Raw genomic sequence first — 22,112 nt, 5'->3', positions numbered from 1 at the left:
ACACCGCGGTCTGCCATAGGAGTGCTGGGGAGAGTCTCCACAGGACGCACTGAGTATTGGCACACAGGAGGAGGGAGGAATGGCTGGTCAAATGAAGTGCCCCTAACTACGAGACCAGTCCCGAACAGCCTGCCCGAGCAGGGTGCGGAGTGCCTCGGACTGCCCTGATCATGGTCCGAAAAGGGGCGAAAGCGTTGGAGAACCGAGATGTCTCACCTGCGATGGAGCACAATCAGGATACTGAGGCGGGAGAGGCCTTACCGGGGGCAGCGGAACTGAACCCCACGGAGGAGCACAACGTGGACAAACTGGATCTGATTCTTAAAGAGATAAGAGACTCCAGGTCGGCAATGGAGTCCCAACTGGGAGCTCTTACCACCAACCTCTCCCTGCTTAAAGCAGACCATTCCAAACTGGCTGACAAGGTCAAGAATCAAGGAATGGCGATAACGGAGCTAATCCCAACGGTGGCGGCCAACTCTACTTCCGTCCAGCAACTGCAACAACAAGTTGCCTCCTTGATGGATCGCGTGGAGGATGCAGAAGGTCGTAATCGACGCAATAACATCCGCGTGATTGGCCTTCCGAAGCGTTGCGAGGGGCCCCACATGGCGGACTTCATGGAACACTGGTTCCGTGACCACGTCACCACAGAAGGCCTGTCGCCACTTTTCTGTGTGGAGAGAGCGCATCGCATCCCCACTCGGAGGCCCAAACCGGGTCGCCCACCGCGCCCCCTGATTGTTGGGATATTTCATTATTGGGACAGGGATGTCCTCTTCAAAAGGCGAGGGAGAAGTCTCTTATAGAATATGAGAATCGCCGCGTCTCTCTGTACCCAGACTATACTAATGTGGTACAAAAGCAACGCTCTTCCTACCTAGAAGTCAAGAAAAGGCTTCAGAGGGTTAAAATGTGTTATGCATTACTGTTTCCGCCCGACTAAAGGTTGTGTATGACAAAAAGACACACTTCTTTGAAAGTCCCACTGAAGTGGAGGAGTGGCTGGATGTGATGGGCATAGAAGGTAGCCAAGAGAACATTCAGGACACGTCAACTGGCCGGTCCCGGAATGCCTCGGGACACACTTATGGAGAGACTCTTGGTCCCGGGAAGAGGTCTGGAAAGCGTAGACCCTCGCGGGAGCAGCAGAGTGAAGATCAGCTGGATGCCGTTGCTTTAGTGGGCAACTTCAGAGAAGATCGGGAGAAGATAAACACGGACACAGACGAGAGTACGCTTCATTCGGAATCGGAGAACAGTGTGATTTTATTCCCAACCGTGACACCCAGAGCAGCAGATGACATGCTGGACAATTGAAGAATGATAAGAATATACCAGAGTTGGATGGCTCCCCTGAGGCCCTTCGTATCCTTTTTATGTTACATGGTGGCTAATAGTGATTGTGGCCTATCAACGGGTACGGGGGAGGCGGTTGGACCAGGTATAATTAAGATTCTGTATGAGGTGCCCCAGAGCAAATGTGTTTTCTTGCAGGAGGAGTCCGGGTGGTGGGCCCACCTGGAATGCCGGGCCCGATAAATTCTATAATTCCACTGCTGGGGTTCCCCAGAAGAGGACCGTGAATAATGTCATGATACTGACACCCCAGGGCTGGCAACCGTTGAGCCAGCGGCTTCCGGATGGACAACTTCGATGCATGGGACAGTGCTTGGCCACCCCCCACTGGCGTATGCACCAATACTTGGTTCATTTTGTTTCTGAATTTTCTTGTTAGGCTCAGCGATGTTCTTAGGCTGCGCCAAGTTAGTTTTGTTCTGGGGGGGGGGGGAAGGGATACGTCTCCTGGTTGTTTGTAATATTATGCGTCAGAAAGGGAGGAATAACACTCAGAATGCACTCTGGAAATTACTATGGCTGACACAATTGGGAACTATAAGCTGGCCACCTGGAATGTGCGTGGGCTTGGGGCCATACAAAAACGACACAGGATTCATGCATTTTTACTGCGACACCATACGCAGATCGCATTCCTGCAGGAATCTCACTTAACGGTATCTGAAATACACACATTGAGGAAGAGATGGAGGGGCACTATATACTCTACTTCTTACTCCGCCTTTTCCAGAGGGGCGACCATTTGGGTGCGTCATGGGATACCCTTTATAGAAATAGAAAGGAAGGTTGACGACCAGGGAAGATTTTAGTGAAAGGTACACTGGATGGCACACTACTGGTTCTAGGCACTATTTATGCCCCGAACTTCGAACAGGGCGAATTTCTTACCAAGGTGGGGCGGGCACTGTCAGACTGAATGGACATCACCTGGGTTCTGTGGGGAGACTGGAACATGGTGTTAGACGTAGGCCTGGATAGGTCACACCCACCTCTCCAGACGGCTGGGATAGCTAAACTGGCTGAGACATTTCAGACATGGGCTGCAGGGTGGGGGCTAGTGGATATCTGGCGCGTACTAAATCCGACCCACCAAGAGTACTCTTACTACTCCCCAGCACACGGCTTACACACGCGCATTGACAGATTTATGTGCTCTAGTTCTCTACTGTCTAAGACCGGTACGTCAGAATACCTGGCCAAAACCTTCTCCGACCACAGACCTCTGACACTTGACCTCCTCTGGGGTAGGGTGCCGCCCCCGGTGCCCACCTGGAGACTTAATCCGATGTTGCTGGAAGATGCTCCCTTCCGCACGTCCCTTTCTGATACTTTGGATACTTATTTTAGAGAGAACTGGGACACCGCAACGTCCAATTTGATAGTGTGGGATGTCATGAAGGTTGTCATAAGAGGCGCTGCTATCGGAAAGTTGGTGGGAGCACGACAGGAAATCCATAAGAGTCTTTGTGAGGTAGAAAACCGCCTGAAAGCATTAGAAAGGGAGGCGAGCTTAGACCCGGGACGGAAAAGGGAACTACAGACCGGGAATATAGAACATGCAGAACTATTAGAGACGTTGCGGACCATAGATTATAAATAATATCTACGCCGTCAACAAGCCGACGCGGACAGATCGGGCGCCTTGCTGGCCCGCCTGGTCCGAGATAGTCCTGATTCCCCGATAATCACACAGATCCGTAACAGATCGGGAGACTAACAGCTAGATTCATCATTATCCAGTTTTGCGAGTCCTTAATAGCGATTCATAAGGAATCGCTATTAAGGACTTGCAAAACGGGATTCATGTAGGAATTGCAAAAAATATTGCGATTCCTACATCTTCCTTATTTGCGATTAGCAAATTGCTAATCGCAAATAAGGATGCGATTTCAAGGGTGCCAGGGGTGTCCAAAGGACACCCTGTAACACCCCTGAAAAGCAAATGTAGCCAGATGTTGCGCACACACATGTCCAAAGGACATGTGTGTGTGTAACATACCACTCAGAAAAATGCACGAAAGTGAATTTTTCTGAGTTTTCGCTATTTACCACGAAGTCTGACTTCGTGGTAAATAGCGGCCAGAAATTGCAAATTTGTAAATTGAAAATGGTTGATGAATTGCATTTAAGGAATCTCAAATAGAGATTCATTAAATGCAATTCCTCGCAAATATGCAATTTCGCAATTAGCGATTTTTGCATTTGGGATGATGAATCACAAATGCAAAAATTGCACTCGCAAAGGGCCAGATTCTCAGAATCTGGCCCTTTGCGAGCCGTTTTCGGCTTGATGAATCTAGCTGATAGTGTCCACGCAGTCTGCGATTAATAAAGCATTCCATGACCATTTGCAGGCATTATATGCTCCCTTTCCCGCAGAGGATCCGGGTGTAATCATGGAATTCTTGCAGGAACTGCCCTTCCCAGCCCTATCTCGGGACGTACAGAAAGAAATTGACGGCCCCATTACGCAACAGGAAATTAAAATGGCTATTCGATCCCTCAATCGTAATAAAACACCTGGTATGGATGGGCTCCCAGTAGATTTTTACCAGACATATTCCGACACACTGGTGCCCATTCTCGAGAAAGTATATAGAGCGTCATTTTAGGAGGGTCATCTACACGTCTCAACATTGCAGGCTATGGTCACATCCATACCCAAACCTGGCAGAGATACGCTCGAACTGGCTAACTACAGGCCTCTCTCGATGTTATCTACAGAGTACAAGATACTCAGTATCAATCAATCAATCAATCATGGACATTTATATAGCGCACTACTTACCCGGAGGGTCTCAAGGCGCTTGGGGGGGGGGTGCTGCTACTGCTCGAACAGCCAGGTCTTGAGCTTCTTCCTGAAGGAAAGGTGGTCTTGGGTCAGGCGCAGGTCGGTCGGGAGGGAGTTCCAGGTCTTGGCGGCCAGGTGGGAGAAGGACCTTCCTCCTGTTGTCGATCTTCGGATGCGGGGGACGGCGGCGAGGGCGTGACTGGCTGATCGGAGGTGGCGTTTGGGAGCGTAGAAGTTGATGCGGTTGTTGAGGTAGCTCGGGCCTTGGTCGTGTAGGGCTTTGTGTGCGTGGGTGAGGAGACGGAAGGTGATTCTCTTGTTGACGGGGAGCCAGTGCAGGTCTCTCAGATGTCCGGAGATGTGGCTGCGTCGGGGGATGTCGAGGATGAGTCTGGCTGAGGCGTTCTGGATCCGCTGGAGTCTCTTCTGGAGCTTGGCGGTGGTTCCGGCGTAGAGGGCGTTGCCGTAGTCGAGTCGGCTGGTGACGAGGGCCTGGGTGACCGTCTTCCTGGTCTCGGTGGGGATCCACCGGAAGATCTTTCGTAGCATGCGCAGGATGTTGAAGCATGACGAGGAGACGGCGTTGACTTGTCTGGTCATGGAGAGGGAGGAGTCCAGGATGAAGCCCAGGTTGCGTGCGTGGTCTGTCGGTGTGGGTGCGGAGCCCAGGGCGGGGGGCCACCAGGAGTCGTCCCAGGCGGAGGGCGAGGAGCCCAGGATGAGGACTTCCGTCTTGTCTGAGTTCAGTTTCAGGCGGCTGGTCGTCATCCATTCGGCTACATCTTTCATCCCTTCGTGAAGGTTGGCTCTGGAAGCGGCGGGGTCGTTGGTCAGTGAGAGGATCAGCTGGGTGTCATCGGCGTAGGAGATGATGTTCAGGTTGTGTTGGCGTACGATGGGCGCGAGGGGGCTCATGTAGACGTTGAAGAGGGTGGGGCTCAGCGAGGATCCTTGAGGGACGCCGCAGATGACTTCGGTGGCCTCTGACTTGTACGGTGGTAGACGGACTCTCTGTGTTCTTCCGTCGAGGAAGGAGACGATCCATTCCAGTGCCTTCTCTTGAATTCCGACGTTGCTGAGGCGCTGCACTAGGGTGCGGTGGCAGACAGTGTCGAATGCCGCGGAGAGGTCTAGGAGGATGAGGGCCGCTGTTTCTCCGTTGTCCATCAGGGCTCGGATGTCATCGGTGGCAGCGATGAGGGCGGTCTCGGTGCTGTGGTTGGCTCGGAAGCCAGACTGTGAGGGGTCGAGGGATCCATTCGTCTCGAGGAAGGCGGCCAGCTGTTTGTTGACGGTCTTCTCGATGACTTTGGCTGGAAACGGGAGGAGCGAGATGGGGCGGTAGTTCTTGAGTTCGGTGGGGTCCGCTGTTGGTTTCTTTAGTAGAGCGCTTAGTTCGGCGTGCTTCCAGCTCTCCGGGAAGGTGGCGGTGTCGAAGGAGGTGTTGACGATGTCCCGCAGGTGGGGTGCGATGACAGCGTCGGCCTTGTTGAAGACGTGGTGAGGGCAGGGGTCGGTCGGAGATCCGGAGTGGATGGAGTTCTTAATGCGGACGGTGTCATCGGTGCTGATCGGAGTCCAGGCGCGGAGGGTGGTGGTGGGTGGCGTTGCTGTGGTCGTTGTGTGCGATGGTTGACTGCTGAAGCTGTTGTGTATGTCCGCGATCTTGTTGTGGAAGTAGGAGGCGAGGGAGTTGCAGAGGTCTTGCGATGGGGTGATGTCGTTGTTTCCGGCGTTGGGGTTGGAGAGCTCTTTCACGATGTTGAAGAGTTCCTTGCAGTTGTGTGCGTTGTTGTCCAGTCGGTCCTAGAATGCAGTTTTCTTGGTGGCGCGGATCAGTTGGTGGTGCTTCCGGGTGGCAAGCTTGAGGGTGGTCATGTTGTCCGGTGTTGGTTCCCTTCTCCAGACTTTCTCGAGGGCTCGGCAGTTCTTCTTGGAGCTCTTGAGTTCGTCGGTGAACCATGGGGCTTTCTTGCTGCCGGGTCTGCTGGGCGGGGTCCTCAGAGGGGCGAGTTCATCCGCGCAGTTGCTGATCCACTTCGTGAGGTTGTCGGCGGCCTGGCTGGGGTTCGCTGAGCTGGCGGGAGGGTGCTGACTCAGGGAAGCGGCGAGCTGGTCGGCTGTGATCTTGTTCCAGCTTCTTCGGGCAACCTGTTGCTGGTGGTGGTGGGTCGTCGTTCTTCTGAAGGTGAAGTGGACGCAGCTGTGGTCCGTCCAGTGGAGTCCTGTGGCGTTGCTGAAGGCGATGTCTTTGCTGGATGAGAAGACGGCGTCGAGTGTGTGTCCGGCGAGGTGGGTGGGGGTGGTCACCAGTTGCTTGAGTCCCAGGTTTGCGAGGTTTTCCAGCACGGTGGTGGTGTTGCGGTCGTCGTTGTTCTCCAGGTGGAAGTTGAGGTCCACGAGGAGGATGTAGTCGGCTGAGGGGAGGGCGAGCGGGCTGATGAAGTCGGCGATGTCCTCGCTGAATTGTGTGCGTGGTCCCGGGGGTCTGTAGATGAGGGTGCCTCTGAGGGTGGTCTTGGGGTTGACGTGGATCTGGAAGTGCAGGTGTTCGGCGGGTGCGATGGTGTCGTCGGTGTTGGTCGTGATGCGGATGGTGTTCCTGTGAATGATGGCGATGCCTCCTCCTGTCTGGTTGATGCGGTCTCTCCGGATGATCTTGTAGCCGTCCGGGATGGCGATGGCGATGTCGGGTGCTGAGGAGGCGTTCATCCAGGTTTCCGTGAGGAAGGCGACGTCTGGGGCTGTGGTGTCGAGCAGGTTCCAGAGCTCGACGGCGTGTCTGTGGACGGAGCGGGTGTTGAGCAGGATGCACTTCAGGTGGCTGCTGCTGGAGTTCGGCTTGGTGGGTGCTGGTGCAGTGCAGGTCCGGGTGCAGGAGAACTTGCAGGCCTGGCAGATGAAGGGTCCGTGGGTGCGTCTCGGGGTGGCTCGGTAGCATCCAGGGGTTCGGCCGGCGTTGAGTGCGTTGAGGGTGGCGGCGTCGTACGTCCGGCGGGTGGGCTGGGGTCTGCGGGGGCCAGGGGTCCTGGCACTGGGCGCGGTCCAGGCGCGGACGGGCGCAGACGGGCTTACCTTTGGCGCACCTTCGGCGCTCAATCGGTGCTCCCGCTGCGCGCGTCCGCTGCGCGGTCGCTGAGGGGGCGTCATAAGAGGGGAGCAGGGAGGGCGGGTCCGCTGGGAGGCGGGAAGGGGTTAACCAATCGTGTGGCGGGGGGGGCGGGGCCGCAGGCAGGATGCGCGGGAACAGGACCGGCAGAGCGGGCGGCCCAGCGGCGGCTGGGGCGCTGCTGGCGGCGTCGGCGAAGGAACTCTGTCAGCAGGTAAGCAGGGGCTGCAGTGGCAGGCGCGGAGAGGAGCAGGGGGGCGACCAGGCCAGAGGCGCAGTGGTCGCTCCCTAGAAGCAGGCGAGGTCCCCTTAAGAGGGGAGCAGGGAGGGCGGGTCCGCTGGGAGGCGGGAAGGGGTTAACCAATCGTGTGGCGGGGGCGGGGCCGCAGGCAGGAGGCGCGGGAATGGGACCGGCAGAGCGGGCGGCCCAGCGGCGGCTGGGGCGCTGCTGGCGGCGTCGGCGAAGGAACTCTGTCAGCAGGTAAGCAGGGGCTGCAGTGGCAGGCGCGGAGAGGAGCAGGGGGGCGACCAGGCCAGAGGCGCAGTGGTCATTGCTCTGAGGTACAACCCCATCTTGCCGCCCTGATCCGCCCAGACCAATGCGGCTTCCTCCCAGGCAGGTGTACGTCCCAGAACACGCGGAGGCTCCACGCCCTTATGGCGGCTACACCACCGGATCTTCCCCAGTCGGGCTCTATTGCGTTGGACCTCAGGTAGGCATTCGATTCCCTGTCGTGGCCGTTCATGTTCGAGGTATTGCGACGCTTCGGCTTCCCGGAATCGCTGTTGAAATGGGTACGTCTGTTATATACGGACCCCTCTGCCAGGGCATGCACCGGCCGGTACATTTCAGAGGAACCCGGCAGGGTTGCCCTCTATCGCCCATTCTTTTTGTTCTAACGCTGGAACCTCTGGCAATGGCCCTTAGGGCCCGTGAAGACAGGATGGGTATAACCATTGGGAGGACACACAACCTTATATCAATATATGCAGACGACATCTTACTATATTTCCGGGATCTGGAAGAGGATCACTCGGCCATAGCTGACATCTTTACGCGATTTGAGGCCATATCTGGCTTAGCTATTCACCCCGAAAAGTCAACCGGCTTTTACTTCAGGGAATCGCAACACCCCCCTTTCATTCAATTTGGATGACACCAGTTCCCAGTAGCACCAACCACGTTCAAATATTTGGGCATTCAAGTCTATAGAACGTCTGAAGACCAAATTGAGGGCAATATTAGAAGGGCTATTAATAACCTTCGTAGCAGTGTGGGGTTTTGGACGTCTTTGCCCCTGTCAGTCATGAGTAGGATCGCTATCTCAAAGATGGTCTTGCGCCTCCGTATGCTATATTATTTTGTTAACCTGCCGGTCATCCTATCGCAGCAGATATTTAACACGCTGAATACAATTTTGATAACTCTTGTTTGGGGGTCCGGACGGAGACGTATCAGCCTCCGGAAACTTCAACTAAGTACTAGACTGGGTGGCCTGGGAGTGCCGGACCTGCGCGGATACTATTATGCCAGTCAACTCCAGTGGCTAACACGATGGGTGGCTGGTAGAAATTTGCACGAGATTAACTTTACAACAGAAAGAATGGCGAGCGGGGAGTTACACTATCTTTTACTGCCTAAGACTAGGATTCCTCAGGATTGTCATCCCCTCCTGCGCACAGCCCTGATGTGTTGGTGGAAGGCACTGGCATACACTTCTACGACCATGCCCTTTGCAACGAATGTTCCCCTGTTAGGCATTCTAACACCGCATGGACGGCTTAACCAACGTATGCTATTGCCCTGGATGGAGGCTGGGGTGGTAGACATAGGGGCCTTTTTTGGGGACGACACGTTGCTAGACCATGACTCCTTCCTGCAAGCCACTGGAGCCCCACAAGGCTTATTCCTTTTACATGCCGCTGTTTCACACTACATAAGACACACTTGGGCCCCACAATGAGATAAACCTATACAACATGCACTGGTTCACTTACTCTACTATATGGGGACGGGAGGCCACTTGGTTAGATGGCTTTACACTGGGATCAGGGAACATGTAGCCACCCCACTCAACTGACTTAGAGATATTTGGTCACGAGACACGGGGAGGATTTATCGGATAGGGCCTGGAAAGTTAGCCTTGAACATCCCAGGAAAGTGTTCAGGAATGTTAAATTCAAATTCATTCAGGTCATGGTGTTACATAGGGCGTACCTTACCCCACATAGGCTACATAGAATGTTCCCGGACTATCCTCATAATTGCCCTTGTTGTAGGATGGATGAGGCTGACTTTCTTCATATGCTCTGGGCATGTCCGCGATTGCGCGGGTATTGGAGGGAAGTTTGTAACACACTGAGTATAGTCACCGCCCTACCGGTGCTGGAGAATGCACTTTATTGTTTAGTGGGGCATCGTAAACGTCCCAAGCACCACAAAGCCCAGTTGAGACTCTTGGACCTGGCGCTACTGATAGCCATTAGGGCTTTAACAATGAGATGGAAATCTCCCAGACCCCTTGGACTAGCAATGTGGCAATCTGACTTGTTGAAATGGGGTAGGGCAGAGGGAGCGGCCTTGCACAGGGAGGAGCAAGGAGGACATCGAAAATACCCAATTGCACAGGATTGGGAACGTATGCTACTAGAACTAGAAGAGATAGAATTAGGCCCATCGCAAGTAGATGGGTCATCAATGGATGGCCTGGCTATGGGTGCAGCGACTGAGACATGAGGGCATAAGATCCCAGCGCCGCACAGGATGGAACCGCATGGACTCTATATGTTCCTTGCTGAGTCACTTGAGAATTAGGTAATGAGATGTTATCCCCTAGATTGAACGCACCAGGAGACGTGGGAGGGAGGGGGGTGGGGGGATTGAGGGGGGAGGGACGGGTTAGTGCTTGAATTATTATGGACAGTTCTGAAGGACTTGTGCATACTAGGATGTGTTGCATACTGATGTTAAACAAATTGATGCTTTCCTGAGCATAATATATGAATGCACTTAAGTTTCTGTTTTCTACCTCTTCAGAAATGGTACTTGTCCAGTCTACAACAATTGGCCTGTTGGGATATGTTGGGGTAAAAAGTGAAAAAGGACTGTATTTTGCTGTGATGTTAATTATGCTATGCAGCCACTAATAAAGAGTTATATATAAAAAAAAGTCATTTAGATTGATCCCCACCAAACCCAGAAACTCCTCAGAAAACTAAAGAACGTTCAAAACGCCACAACCAGACTGGTCCTCAACATCTCCCGCTGCAGCCACATCACCAAACACCTTCTCCCACCTCGCCTGCAAGACCTGGAGCACCTGCCTCTCCACCTCAGGCAATACCTGTCTCTAACCCAATTCAGGAAGGATATCCAGACCTGACTCTTCGACTGAACCCCTGCACCCAGACAGATCAGCATCCCCTCTCCCCCCTCAGCACCTTGAGACTCTTGCAGGTGAGTAACCCTGCTATATAAACCTTTGATTGATTGATAGATTGAAACCATTTTGTACTAAGAAAAAATCTTGAGCTGCTGGTGGCTCTGTTTCGACCCTCATTTGACAGGGGCTAGGTGAAGAAGAGTCAGTCTCATGGGCTTGTGCTGGGGACAGCTTTCCGACACCTGATGATCAGGAAGGCCCCTAAATCGGACATTTCCCAACAGTGTCCCCTACAAATTGACACACCAGCCAGGTCAAATTGCACTGCAAATGAAGACAATCAAACGCTTCCAACCCTTTCATAACGTCATATCGATTGCTCACCGGGACATTATAATGGTCCTGCATAGCATTGGGCATAGTTATGCCACCCTGTTCAAAGGCATGATTGATTTTTTGGAAGAAGGCAGGTGTGTAAAAAACACCTAGAGGAAGAGCCCTGATGCAGTCTCGATGTTTAGCCAAGTCATTTAAATGATGGAAGAGAGTATTTACAAGCTGTGGGTCTCCAAAGTTTATGACCACGCAATCGGCATCTGATTCTTTGCTTGGCCGGCCATTCCACCCAATTCTACATGTAAAGAGCATCTCATTATATAAATCCCCCTGATGGTCAGATTTAAAGTGTAGCTATTGAGCAGATTTGAGTTTTGGAGCGTCAGTGTCCACCTCTGACTCACAAACAATTGGGGGAGCGTTTTATAACACACTCACATAAAGAATACAGTCTGGCAGGAGCTGCAAAGACACTGCATGCCTGTAGTTGTTATAATCTTGACTATCATTCATATTTCTAGGGTGCCTGTATTTTGTACAAATCAGGTTGAGTGCACTCTTTTGACCCCTGGTCCCTGTTGAAAATCTGTGCCGCCTAATGAGCAATCATTTGCAGTGGCAGTAGCCTGATCAGCAAGACCCTTTGTACTGTTCTCATCCATGTCTCGAGTGGCCTCATTAGTTGCGCTATCAGAGAATGGCTTCTCACTTCTTTGTGCCTAACAGTGGCCTGGTCGCTTCTGTGCGCTAAGAAAGCCAAGGGCCTAAGTGCTAGCTCTAGCTGATGTTTCATCAATGATTCAAACTTAATGCAAAAACTGTTCATTAGGGTTTCCATTTTAAATTGAAATTGATTTACAATGTCCAAGCCAAGATGGATTTCTTCAAAACAGTCCTTCATGCAGTAAGTACTAAGGTTTGGGCCCCCTATCCCCATTGCCCCTGCTGGGGAAGTTGAAGAAGTGGGCGGGTCTTGAGCCAACTGCCACAGTTACTATTGTTTGGCTAGCCCGAGTTCCTTTAATTGTTTTTGCTTTATGCTTAGAGTGTGGTCTCCTCTTAACCTTGATGATGTTTGCGGGATTGGGGCTACCAGTGTCATCTACCTTAGTTGGAGGGTTAATGGCCTCAGTGGGGCAGAAATGGAAGTGTTAAGCCCATGGCTTTCTCAAAAATTCCATCAATGGATGTGCATTTTGCTGGTGTAGAGGAGGCAGGATTCCCACTGGCGAGTTTCCTTTTACCCACCTGGAGACAGATAGATGAATGAGACAGTCCAATCACGTCCTCTTCCTCTTTGTTTTGTGCTGCCAGTGCTTGAAATTGTAGTCAACTCAGTGATTACAAGAAACAGGCCAGTGACCTCACTCAAAAACTCAAAGACCGAGGTTATCCGGAGAGAATATTGCGAAGAAGTCAGAAACGTGCTCGCAACCAGCCCAGGGATGCACTTCTGGAAAATACAGAAAAAACGACTGAGGACGCTCCCCTTACCTGTGTCACAACATACAATACGATCTCCAATGATGTGACCAGGGTAATTAACAAACATTGGTCTATTCTGAACTCTGGTAAGATGAAATGGGAAAAACCCTTGTTCTCCTATAAGAAAGCGAGGAGCATCAAGGACGCAGTAGTTAACACCAGACCTATCAGAAAAGCAGCAGAAGGAGAATCAGTGCTGAACGCCTGGGGCTTACCGAAGGTGACGGGCCATTACAAATGTGGCAATTGTAGTGTGTGCCCTTTCACTACCAACACTAAGACACTACAACTCGAACCAGGCAAGACCTGGACTATCCGAGGACACACAAACTGCAACAGCGAAAATGTGGTGTATAGGATAACCTGCCCCTGCAACCTACACTACGTAGGCATGATCAATAGAAAAGTGAAATTGCGAATCGGGGAGCACAGAAGCACCATCAGGTGCAAGAAGTCTATGGCGAAACTTACAGAACACTATCTGACGGCCGGGCACACGCCTGAAGACTTATAATGGACAATCATTGAGCAGATTAGTCCTGGGAACAATCAAAACCAACGCCTTTTCGAGAAGGAACGGAGATGGGTGTACAGGCTGGCCACCCACAGGACTGGCCTGAACGATAACATTCCCTGGAACTCAGTCATGGGATGACAGTGGGCATCCTTGTGTATTAACATCACAAATGTATTAACACCTAAGAAATAGGATAGTGGTAGCTGACAACATTGACCCTTTCGAACCAGCAGTCCATGAAGTACAGACCTTCACGGGCCACCCATTACTCAGAAGGGGAAGTAACCACCTCCTAAACCCATTTCCTGTACATCCCCTCCAGTGCCAATAGAAACATGAAACTCGATTCGAGCTTGGTCACACCCGCAAATACACGTGTTAGATACACCTATATGATGGGAGGGAATCATACAGGCATCATTAGGCCAAAAGGTTCTGCCCTCAAATTTGACTCTATCAGTCTTTTTCTCCCTATGTTCACCACTCTGTGTTTCTTAAGATGTGTTTTTACTCATTTTTTTACCAGTTTATAATTCATTTGGTAGCGTATAGATAATGCATTCATATCTACCGCTTTCTGCTCCCTTCAAAAACGGGGCGGTCTGTGTCCGTCAACATGCGAAAACTTTAATGCTCACGGACACTTGATCGGTGTTTGGTTACCGTGGTAACCTCTCCCAAGCCTCGCTTACGTGGGACACTCCGGTGATTGGTTCCTTGTCCCACGTGACAAAGGGCACGCCCACCCCGCCCCTTCCAGGAATCCCTGAGGTACAGATAAACTCCGACGCTGACACAGGCAGCTAGGGACTTCCAGGGGGCGTACCGAACAGGAACCAAGTAGGTTTTCAGTCCGATGAGCAGAAGCCACAAGTAAGTCGTACTTCAATGTTCCCACGGGACTTGACCAAAACACGGGAGATGACGCAACGTCGCTCATTTCGGTATGTACCCGCTTGTGTGTTTTTCTAACCAGGTGACGTGAGCACAGCTCTTGGAACCCGGACGCCCATGTAGCGGCTTACACCGCTCTCTCAGTAAGCCTAATGTTTTACATAAATCTGGGCTTCACAGGGCTACATCTTTGGAATGGAATTCCTACCACTTGGATTCATAGATGTAGCGCCCTGGGTATATGTGAGACATGTTTAAATCCCACAGCATTTTGACTACCGCGGCCCTATTGCTTACCGCACCATCAAATTGCCCGCACTTTCCACTAACAAAAAACCCCCCAGGCGCCATGCCAAGCCCTTACCATGAGAGGCCCTGGGGAAACAACCACCTATGCACAGCCTGCTAAGAACACAATTGCACCTCCCCACCGCATTTAGGTGTGTCCTGGTGCTATACTAGCAACTAGCATGGGTCAGCAGCTGAGCAGCTAATTCTGCTAACCACCTCTATAAGCAGAATATATGTTAAATGTACAACAAATGTTTGTTTGCTTGCCTACGTGATCCCAACCCCCCCCCCCCCTTTTTTTCCCTCTACAGGTTTTTCTTCCAGATTGGGGAGAAGACCATATTTTGCAAAGGTCCACAAGTTTGTGGTTCCAAACAATTTTCACGTGATCGAGGGCAGGGCGCACCTTAGCGCGTGTGTACCACCCAGGTCACCCACACTGGTCCTGACGAAAACCCACAATCGCAAGATGGTTGAAACATGTAGACCTAAATTTTAAAATCACATAGCACACGCCGCTATTTTTAAACACTACACGTCTTAGACACCGGAGTCTACCTAATTAGACATAGGTGTCACATCTTTTCTATGGGGGTTCAATCACTCAGGAATAAAGTCTTGCAGTGAGTAGTATTGGCCCCTTTTTAAACCACTTATCACCTTTAGAACTATTGCACATATAAAAAAGAAAATATACCCGCTCCACCGTAGTCAGCACACCCTGTTGGCACTCGGCCTTCGGGGTGGGACCCCGATGATGAAGCATGTCACCAACCAGGTTGGTGAGTGAGGGGTCTTCTAAAAGGACATGCTTTGTCCTGCAAAAAGGTTGGGCACACTGTGGTTCACTGAGCCTTAAGCTCTAGGTACAGAGCCTTTCTCTGTTACGCCTCAAGGGGGTACTCCGCCATTTGTTTTTGAATACTTAAGAAGGGGACCGGGAGTTCCCACCTCACAGTTTTGTTAAAAACCCTTACTTTCTCCTATTGTTGTGGGGTAAATAAGGAATACCTTTGAAAATGCAAATCAGTGCATTTTCAACTGTGCCATGTGGCAGACATATATGCCCTAAGGGCATGTATGTGTGCCACATCTGCACACAAGCACGATTCAGGGGTGCAACAGGGTGTCAAAGTTACACCCTGGCACCCTTGAATGTGTCCCCCATTTTACCGAATCGGTATTTACCGATTCGGTAATTGCCATTCATTCCTATGGGCCTCCAGGCTTACAGAGGTCACTAGAAACTTTCTTGAATACACAAGAAGGGATTAGTTTCTGACAACCGCATAAACATGACAGCTTTGTTTCCCAAGAATAAAAAGGTATCTTCAGAGTCGTGGAAACAATAGATAACTATTTTACTCAGTCAATCGTGCATGCTTCGTTTCTACAGAGTTGCAGAGTAAATAGAGAGCCTGGCGTTTCAACAAAAGGGGTTTATTGAACAGTATTCTTTCTCGTGCAAGAGAGGTGAACTGCTACAATTGTTAGACAGAATGCAAAGTATAATGCGTACAGCGTAAACAGTGGTATAAAATAATACTGTAATAGCGTTGTCTGGTGCTATGACATATAAAAATACATACATAAATAACACAGGCTAAAATACTCAACTGGTGCTTCTAAAATATGCCTACCCCAATGTACCTAACCTAGGTCTAGTACGAGGGAAGAAGTAAGTGTGGTCTTTAGCATAAGTTTAGTTTTGCCAAGAGTTGCCAAAGGTTTCTCTAGTTTCTACTCAGCTCCATACCTTAGAATGAGATAGGTTGGTATCTCTTTCACGGACTCGATTTCCCAGCACCCGCAAGGGGAGTCAGAAACACTGGAGCTGGATTTCTCGGCAGAGGAGGACAGCTTCAGCTGGAGAGTTGGCTTCCTTCGGCACTTTCTGTAGCGACCTGCCTCGTGCAAGTAGGTAGTCAAACTGCACCGAACCACACCATGCTTTGCTATAGCAAGTCAAGGTATATTTATACCTTGAAGGTGTTTAGGAATGCCAGCTTTGACGTAAAGTTGGGCATATGAACATTTTAGATGAACCCCTAAGGAATAGTTGTTCATGCATAATAATGATTTTCTTGGAAAAATCAACATTCAGGCTAGGGGAAGTCCCTTCAGCTTAAGAGTCTGGTTTTCCAAGAAATCATTGTGACATAGATGAACGGATGGAAGTAGCCATGCCTGTATTTGGGCTGTATGGGCTATTGCTTAAATAAGGACTGAATTTCTATGCCTATATAAGGGCAATGTGAATCATACCTATATAAGGGCATGAATCGGGAAAATGCATACGGAATCTAAATCGCCACTCAACACTACGCTCTGTCTTGGATGCTATTATCCGCCTAACACCCCAGTAACTCCTCTACCCCAAGACACAACAATAGCAGCTGGATACCAAGCAACGTTTCCATGCCATTGCTGGATTCCCACATGTGCTAGGAGACATGGATTGCACAAAAGTTCAACTGGTACTCCCCTCAGAGCATTACATCTGTACCACGACCAGAAGCACACCTACTCTGTCAATGTCCAAGCCAATATGGCCCATCTGGACTGTACCAATGTGCTTGCAAAATACCCAGGGAGTGCGCATGAAGGCTTCATCTTCAGGCACCTCATCATTGAGTGCCTCTGAATGGGAGATATGAGAATGGCCTACTAGTTGGTAAGCAAATCTGAAGTACATAACAGAACTACTAGCAGTAACAAATGTATGACAAATTAGCTCTTTCTAAGTGTGTTGATGGAGGTAGAGCTATATTTATAAGGGCTGTGCCTCATACATGGACCATGCATCATGGTACACGTGTAAAACAAATCCCCAAGTCACACATGTTAAGACATGCAAAGCCACCCTGTGTGCCTATGAATGTCGTAAAGGCATCGAGCAATGTAACACTGGACAAACTGCAGTGTACCATCACTGTGTGTGAGTGAGGGATTTAATGGGCATTGTGGGGGTGTCTTCATGCAACACCCGTGGTTCATGAGGCATGTCATGTATCTTCTACCAGGTAAACATTGAAATGTTACAAATCAAATGTTCCCCCCAGGTGATGTGTAACAAGGAGAAACAACTGAAGTCATCTAAGTCACTGCAGCTACCTATGTCTGCTGGCTTCTGTGGCACACATACATATACAATCAGTATTCTGAGGCTCCCTTTTTTGATTTTGGAAAAGGCCAGAGCAGCAAGTCAGCTTGCTGCACAGCCCTATGCTAAATTGAAAGGGCAGTAATGCACCGTATTCATGAAATACGGTGCATTCCTGTCCTTTCTCTCTGCATTAATGCTGTTTGGGCCATCTAGTGCTAATGCAGGCACCCTTGCACCATGGTGCGAGAGTGCCTGTGTTAGTGTTAGGCAGCACATTGTGCCACTGTAGTCTGAAATGTTAGGAAAGTGTGGTATGCCCTAAATACTATGCACTTCTGCCCTTTCTCAGTGATGCAATGTAGTGCAGACAGGTGACTTGAACTTGCTGCACTCCACAGTGCCACTTTTCAAAATATTGGGGCCAGTGTGCAATGTGCACATATTGGGAACAATGCCTTGCAACATATACCAGTGATGTCCCACATTGTCATGCACTTACTAATAAGTCAACGGTAGTGGGGATAGAACATCAGTGAGTAGCAATCTATCCGTTCACTCTGTGTGGATAGATGGAACCACATCAACTGGACTGGGTAATAAATAATTAATTAAATCATGTGGCATGACAGACAAGCCAACATGAGTATAAAGGCAGCACAGGAGATAAGTCTGAGATCAGTGTTTTCTCTATGGTGTTGTAGTGTAGTTCCTATATCCCTAATAGGCTCTGCACATTGGAATAATATACACTAAAGATTTGACATAGGACTGAGGTCAGTATGGGCCATATGTATCAACAACCTGATTTGCGATTCTCAAATAGTGATTTTGTTTAGAAATCGCTATTTGAGAATCGCAAATGGGGATGTATGTACAAAATCGCAATTTTTTAGCGATTTCTTAGTATTCCTTAATTGCGATTAGCAAATTGCGAATCAAAATAAGGAATACTTTCCGATTCATTTCTATGGGCCAGGAGGCCCATAGGAATGAATGGGAAGTTATTCTCAATTTGCGATTCCCAATTTGAGAATCGCAAATTGTGAATAATTTCAAGGATGCAGGGGTGTCCAAAGGACACCCTGTTACACCCCTGAAATAAGCATGGGTGAACATGTGGCGCACATACATGCTCTAAGGGCATGTATGTGCTTCACATTGCACTTTGAAAAATGCAAAAAAGTGCATTTTTCAAGGAATTCGCAAATTACCACCAACTTGAAGTTGGTGGTAATTTGCGATTCCTTAAGGCCAATTTGCATTTTTTTTATGCTTCTTACATTGCATTTAAGGAATTGCAAAATTTGCGATTCCTTAAATGCAATCGCAAAATAAGGAATCGCAAATTTCTTTGATACATACAATTTAGCACTAATGCGTTCGCAAACGCAGAGATTCTGCGAATTTCGGCGTTTGCGAATGCATTAGTGCTTGATACATATGGCCCTATGTCTCTATCGAGTACATTAAACTTAATTACTTGTGTGTGCCAGCTAACTCAGAGGTCACTAGAATGAACAAGAAGGGATTAGTCTCTGACAACCGCATAAACATGACAACTTTGTTTCCCTTAGAGTCGTAACAATATCTTCAGAATTGTGGAAAAAATAGATAACCATTTCACTCAGTCAATCGTGCATGCTTCGTTTCTACAGAGTTTTGAACAGAAATAGAGAGACAGGCGTTTCAATAAAAAGGGTTTATTGAACAGTCTTATTTCTCATGCAAGAGATATGAACTGCTACAATCATAAGACAGAATGCAAAGTATAATACGTACAGGGTTAGCAGTAAGATAAAATAATACTGTAATAGCATGTCGTGTAGCTATGACATATGTTCGTTAAAATACATACATAAATATCACAGGCTAAAATACTCATCTGGTGCTTCTAAATAATCCTACCCCAGTGTACCGAACCTAAGTCTAGTACGAGGGAAGAAGTAGGTGCTGCCTTAGTCTGGTTTAATTATACCAAGAGTTGCCAAAAGTTTCTCTAGGTTCTAATCAGCTCCATACCTTAGAATGAGAGAGGTTGGTATCTCTTTCCCAGGACTCGATTCTCTAACACCCTGCAAGTCAGAAACACTGGAGCTGGATTCTCGGCAAGGAGGATGACAGCTTCTGGTCAGTGTGTCAGTTGGGGAGATGGCTTCCTTCGGGACTTGCTGTGGCGAGCCGCGTGCAAGTAGGTAGTCGAACCGCACCGTGCTTGCCATAGCAAGTGAAGGTATATTTATACCTTGAAGGTGTTTAGGAATGCCAGTATTGACGTAAAAGTCGGGCATATGAACATCATGAATGAACCCCTAAGGAATAGATGTTCATGCATAATAAATGAGTTATTGGAAAAATCAATATTCAAGTAGGGGGAAAGTCACAACGGCTTAAGAGTCTGGTTTTCCAAGAATTCGTTGTAATGTAGATGAACGGATGTAAGAAGCCATGCCTGTATTTGGGTAGCATGGACTATACCTATATAAGGACTGGATTTCTGTGCTTATATAAGGGCAATGTGAATTGTACCTATATAAGGGCATGATTCGGGAAATGCATACGGAATCTAAATCAAAACACAACACCCACTCCACTTTCTTATGCACGACGTTACTAAATTCTAAACATCTTACACATATCTAAAACATAGCTACACATGGATGGCTAAGAACATGTCTTAAAAATACTTTGTAGAAAATGCATTGGCTGTTGCGATGCATAAAATGCAATGGTGCTGTACATATTAAAGCAATATATAAATACATTCATGAAATGGCTCATGAATACAGAAAAAAGAGGCCGAAACCATTTCATGTCAGATTACATAGTAATTCAGTTGTCAAGGTCATATATTGTCTCTGGAAGTATTCAAAGAATTCTTTTTCTCTATGAATAGTTCTACTATAAGCAGATTACTTGTGCCAAAAAATGAAAAATACAAATTGGGGAAAAAAATTAATCATAGGGAAATGTTCTTTGTTTTCCATAAAGGAAGGTCAAATTTAAAGTCTCTCAGAACACTGTGTGCCAAAATCAAAAGTCAGTGTTAGGGCTTGGAGAAAACACGAAATCTTCAATGTCTGTAGACAAAAAATAGTCTATAGGCCAAAGTTGGATTACCTCGTTTAGAAGATTAACCGCACATAGATGAGAAGCATCGCCTTCAGCATTGTTTGCATCAGCAATGTTCGTATCGGATGGTACCTGCGTGCCTGTTTTTTCCTCTCGTACCTCAGCAGTAGCAATTTGCGTCTGTGAGATCTCAATGAATGCCGTCATCAGAATTGGTAGCCGCTGGGGACAACACAGAGCATGGGCTGTTACTGGTACAAGCAGAGTATCATTTCCTTAGGCATGACTGACGGGAGTGTTAGACAGATGTCTAGCACACATTCTTCTCCACATAGCAGGCAGCGTAGAACAAGTAAGATGCAATCTTGCCAGATTGGTCTAAATGACAGAAACCATGTGGTATTTAATTCTCGTAGACGAGGTAAGCCTAGAATTTGAACGATGCGCTCACGACACTTCATCTCCAATAGAGCTCTCTCTATGGTGCTTGGAGTGGCATTGGTGATTTGGCTTGCCATATTGTAGCAGTAGGAGCAAAAATAGCATCCCTGTAACGAGTCCAAAAAGTAGCGGCAGTCTGCCAAACACAGAGTGCGCGAAGTTGGGAAATATTCTGAGGACTGCTTGAAAAGGTGCTAAAAGTCCTGAACATACATTCTTAAATAGGTGTACAATGCCTCTCGTATCAGACATGTTTAAGACACATTCCAACATTTCCGAGAAATGTATAGGGCAGTTTGTATTCAAAAGGGCACGTATCTCGGCAGAAGTCCTTGCGACTTGCAGATCATAGGTTTCTTTGGCCAAGGTCAGTGGCACAGTTTTTTTCAAAAGAATGGCTTTCATTATCCTTAGAGTAACAATTCGTATAGAAGAGATGTTCAGTGTAGGCCATAGAGGCTACTTCCTGGCTGTCTTGGTTTGTGGAAACAATACGTGCATACAGCAAGTGACCCTGGATGAAACAGTGACAATATATGGAATACCTGGCAACATGGCACAGCAACTGTGATCGTTCAACATAAGGTAACTCCCATTCGAAAGTTGTCCAAAAATTGGATCAATCACTGCAGCTGATGAACCTTGCAGGTGACAGGATAAGTTGTTAGAGGAACCATCACAGGCCCCGTGTAAGTTAATACCCTGACAAAGGAGAGAACCACTTAGTGCGTTTTCACAGTTTGTACCGCTAAGAAACACTTCACGTCCCCCACGCCATCATCTGTTTGTATATGGTAAATTCCAGGATGTCTTGATGTGTTCTTTACCCAACCTTTCATATTTGCCTGCTGGAATGTGTTTTAGGCAATACTGAAAATGGAAAATTGTAACAGGCAGAGTGATTTTACCATGTATTATCCATTCAGTAGCTGGTTTCTCTGCCACTGTGAATGGTAATCTTTCCAGTTTTTCAATGCTCAGCACCATGTAGACTGCTCCTCTTTGTGCCAGTTTGATCTGTTTATCAGTGAGATTGAATTCTGAAAACAGTGAAGTAGTGTTGAATAAACGCCAAGGCACATAGCCTGCATGCAGGTTTTGTAGCGTCCAGCCTAATAGCATGATAGAACATAACTGAGACTGACCATGTTGCAGCATGACCAAGTCTTGTTGCATGATGTCTATGGCAGAAGATACAATGCTGTCCAATGAATATATCCTGGACGACAGAGTCGTTAATCCATTGTCAACTACAGAGAGAGATTTCTCTAAATGAGTACAATCAATTTCTCGTATTCGTTCAGCAGTCTCTGCTTGGGTAATCTTCCATA

This window comes from Lissotriton helveticus, chromosome 6, assembly GCF_964261635.1.
Source record: "Lissotriton helveticus chromosome 6, aLisHel1.1, whole genome shotgun sequence".
Taxonomy (NCBI): domain Eukaryota; kingdom Metazoa; phylum Chordata; class Amphibia; order Caudata; family Salamandridae; genus Lissotriton; species Lissotriton helveticus.
This window is presented reverse-complemented; position numbering follows the sequence as displayed.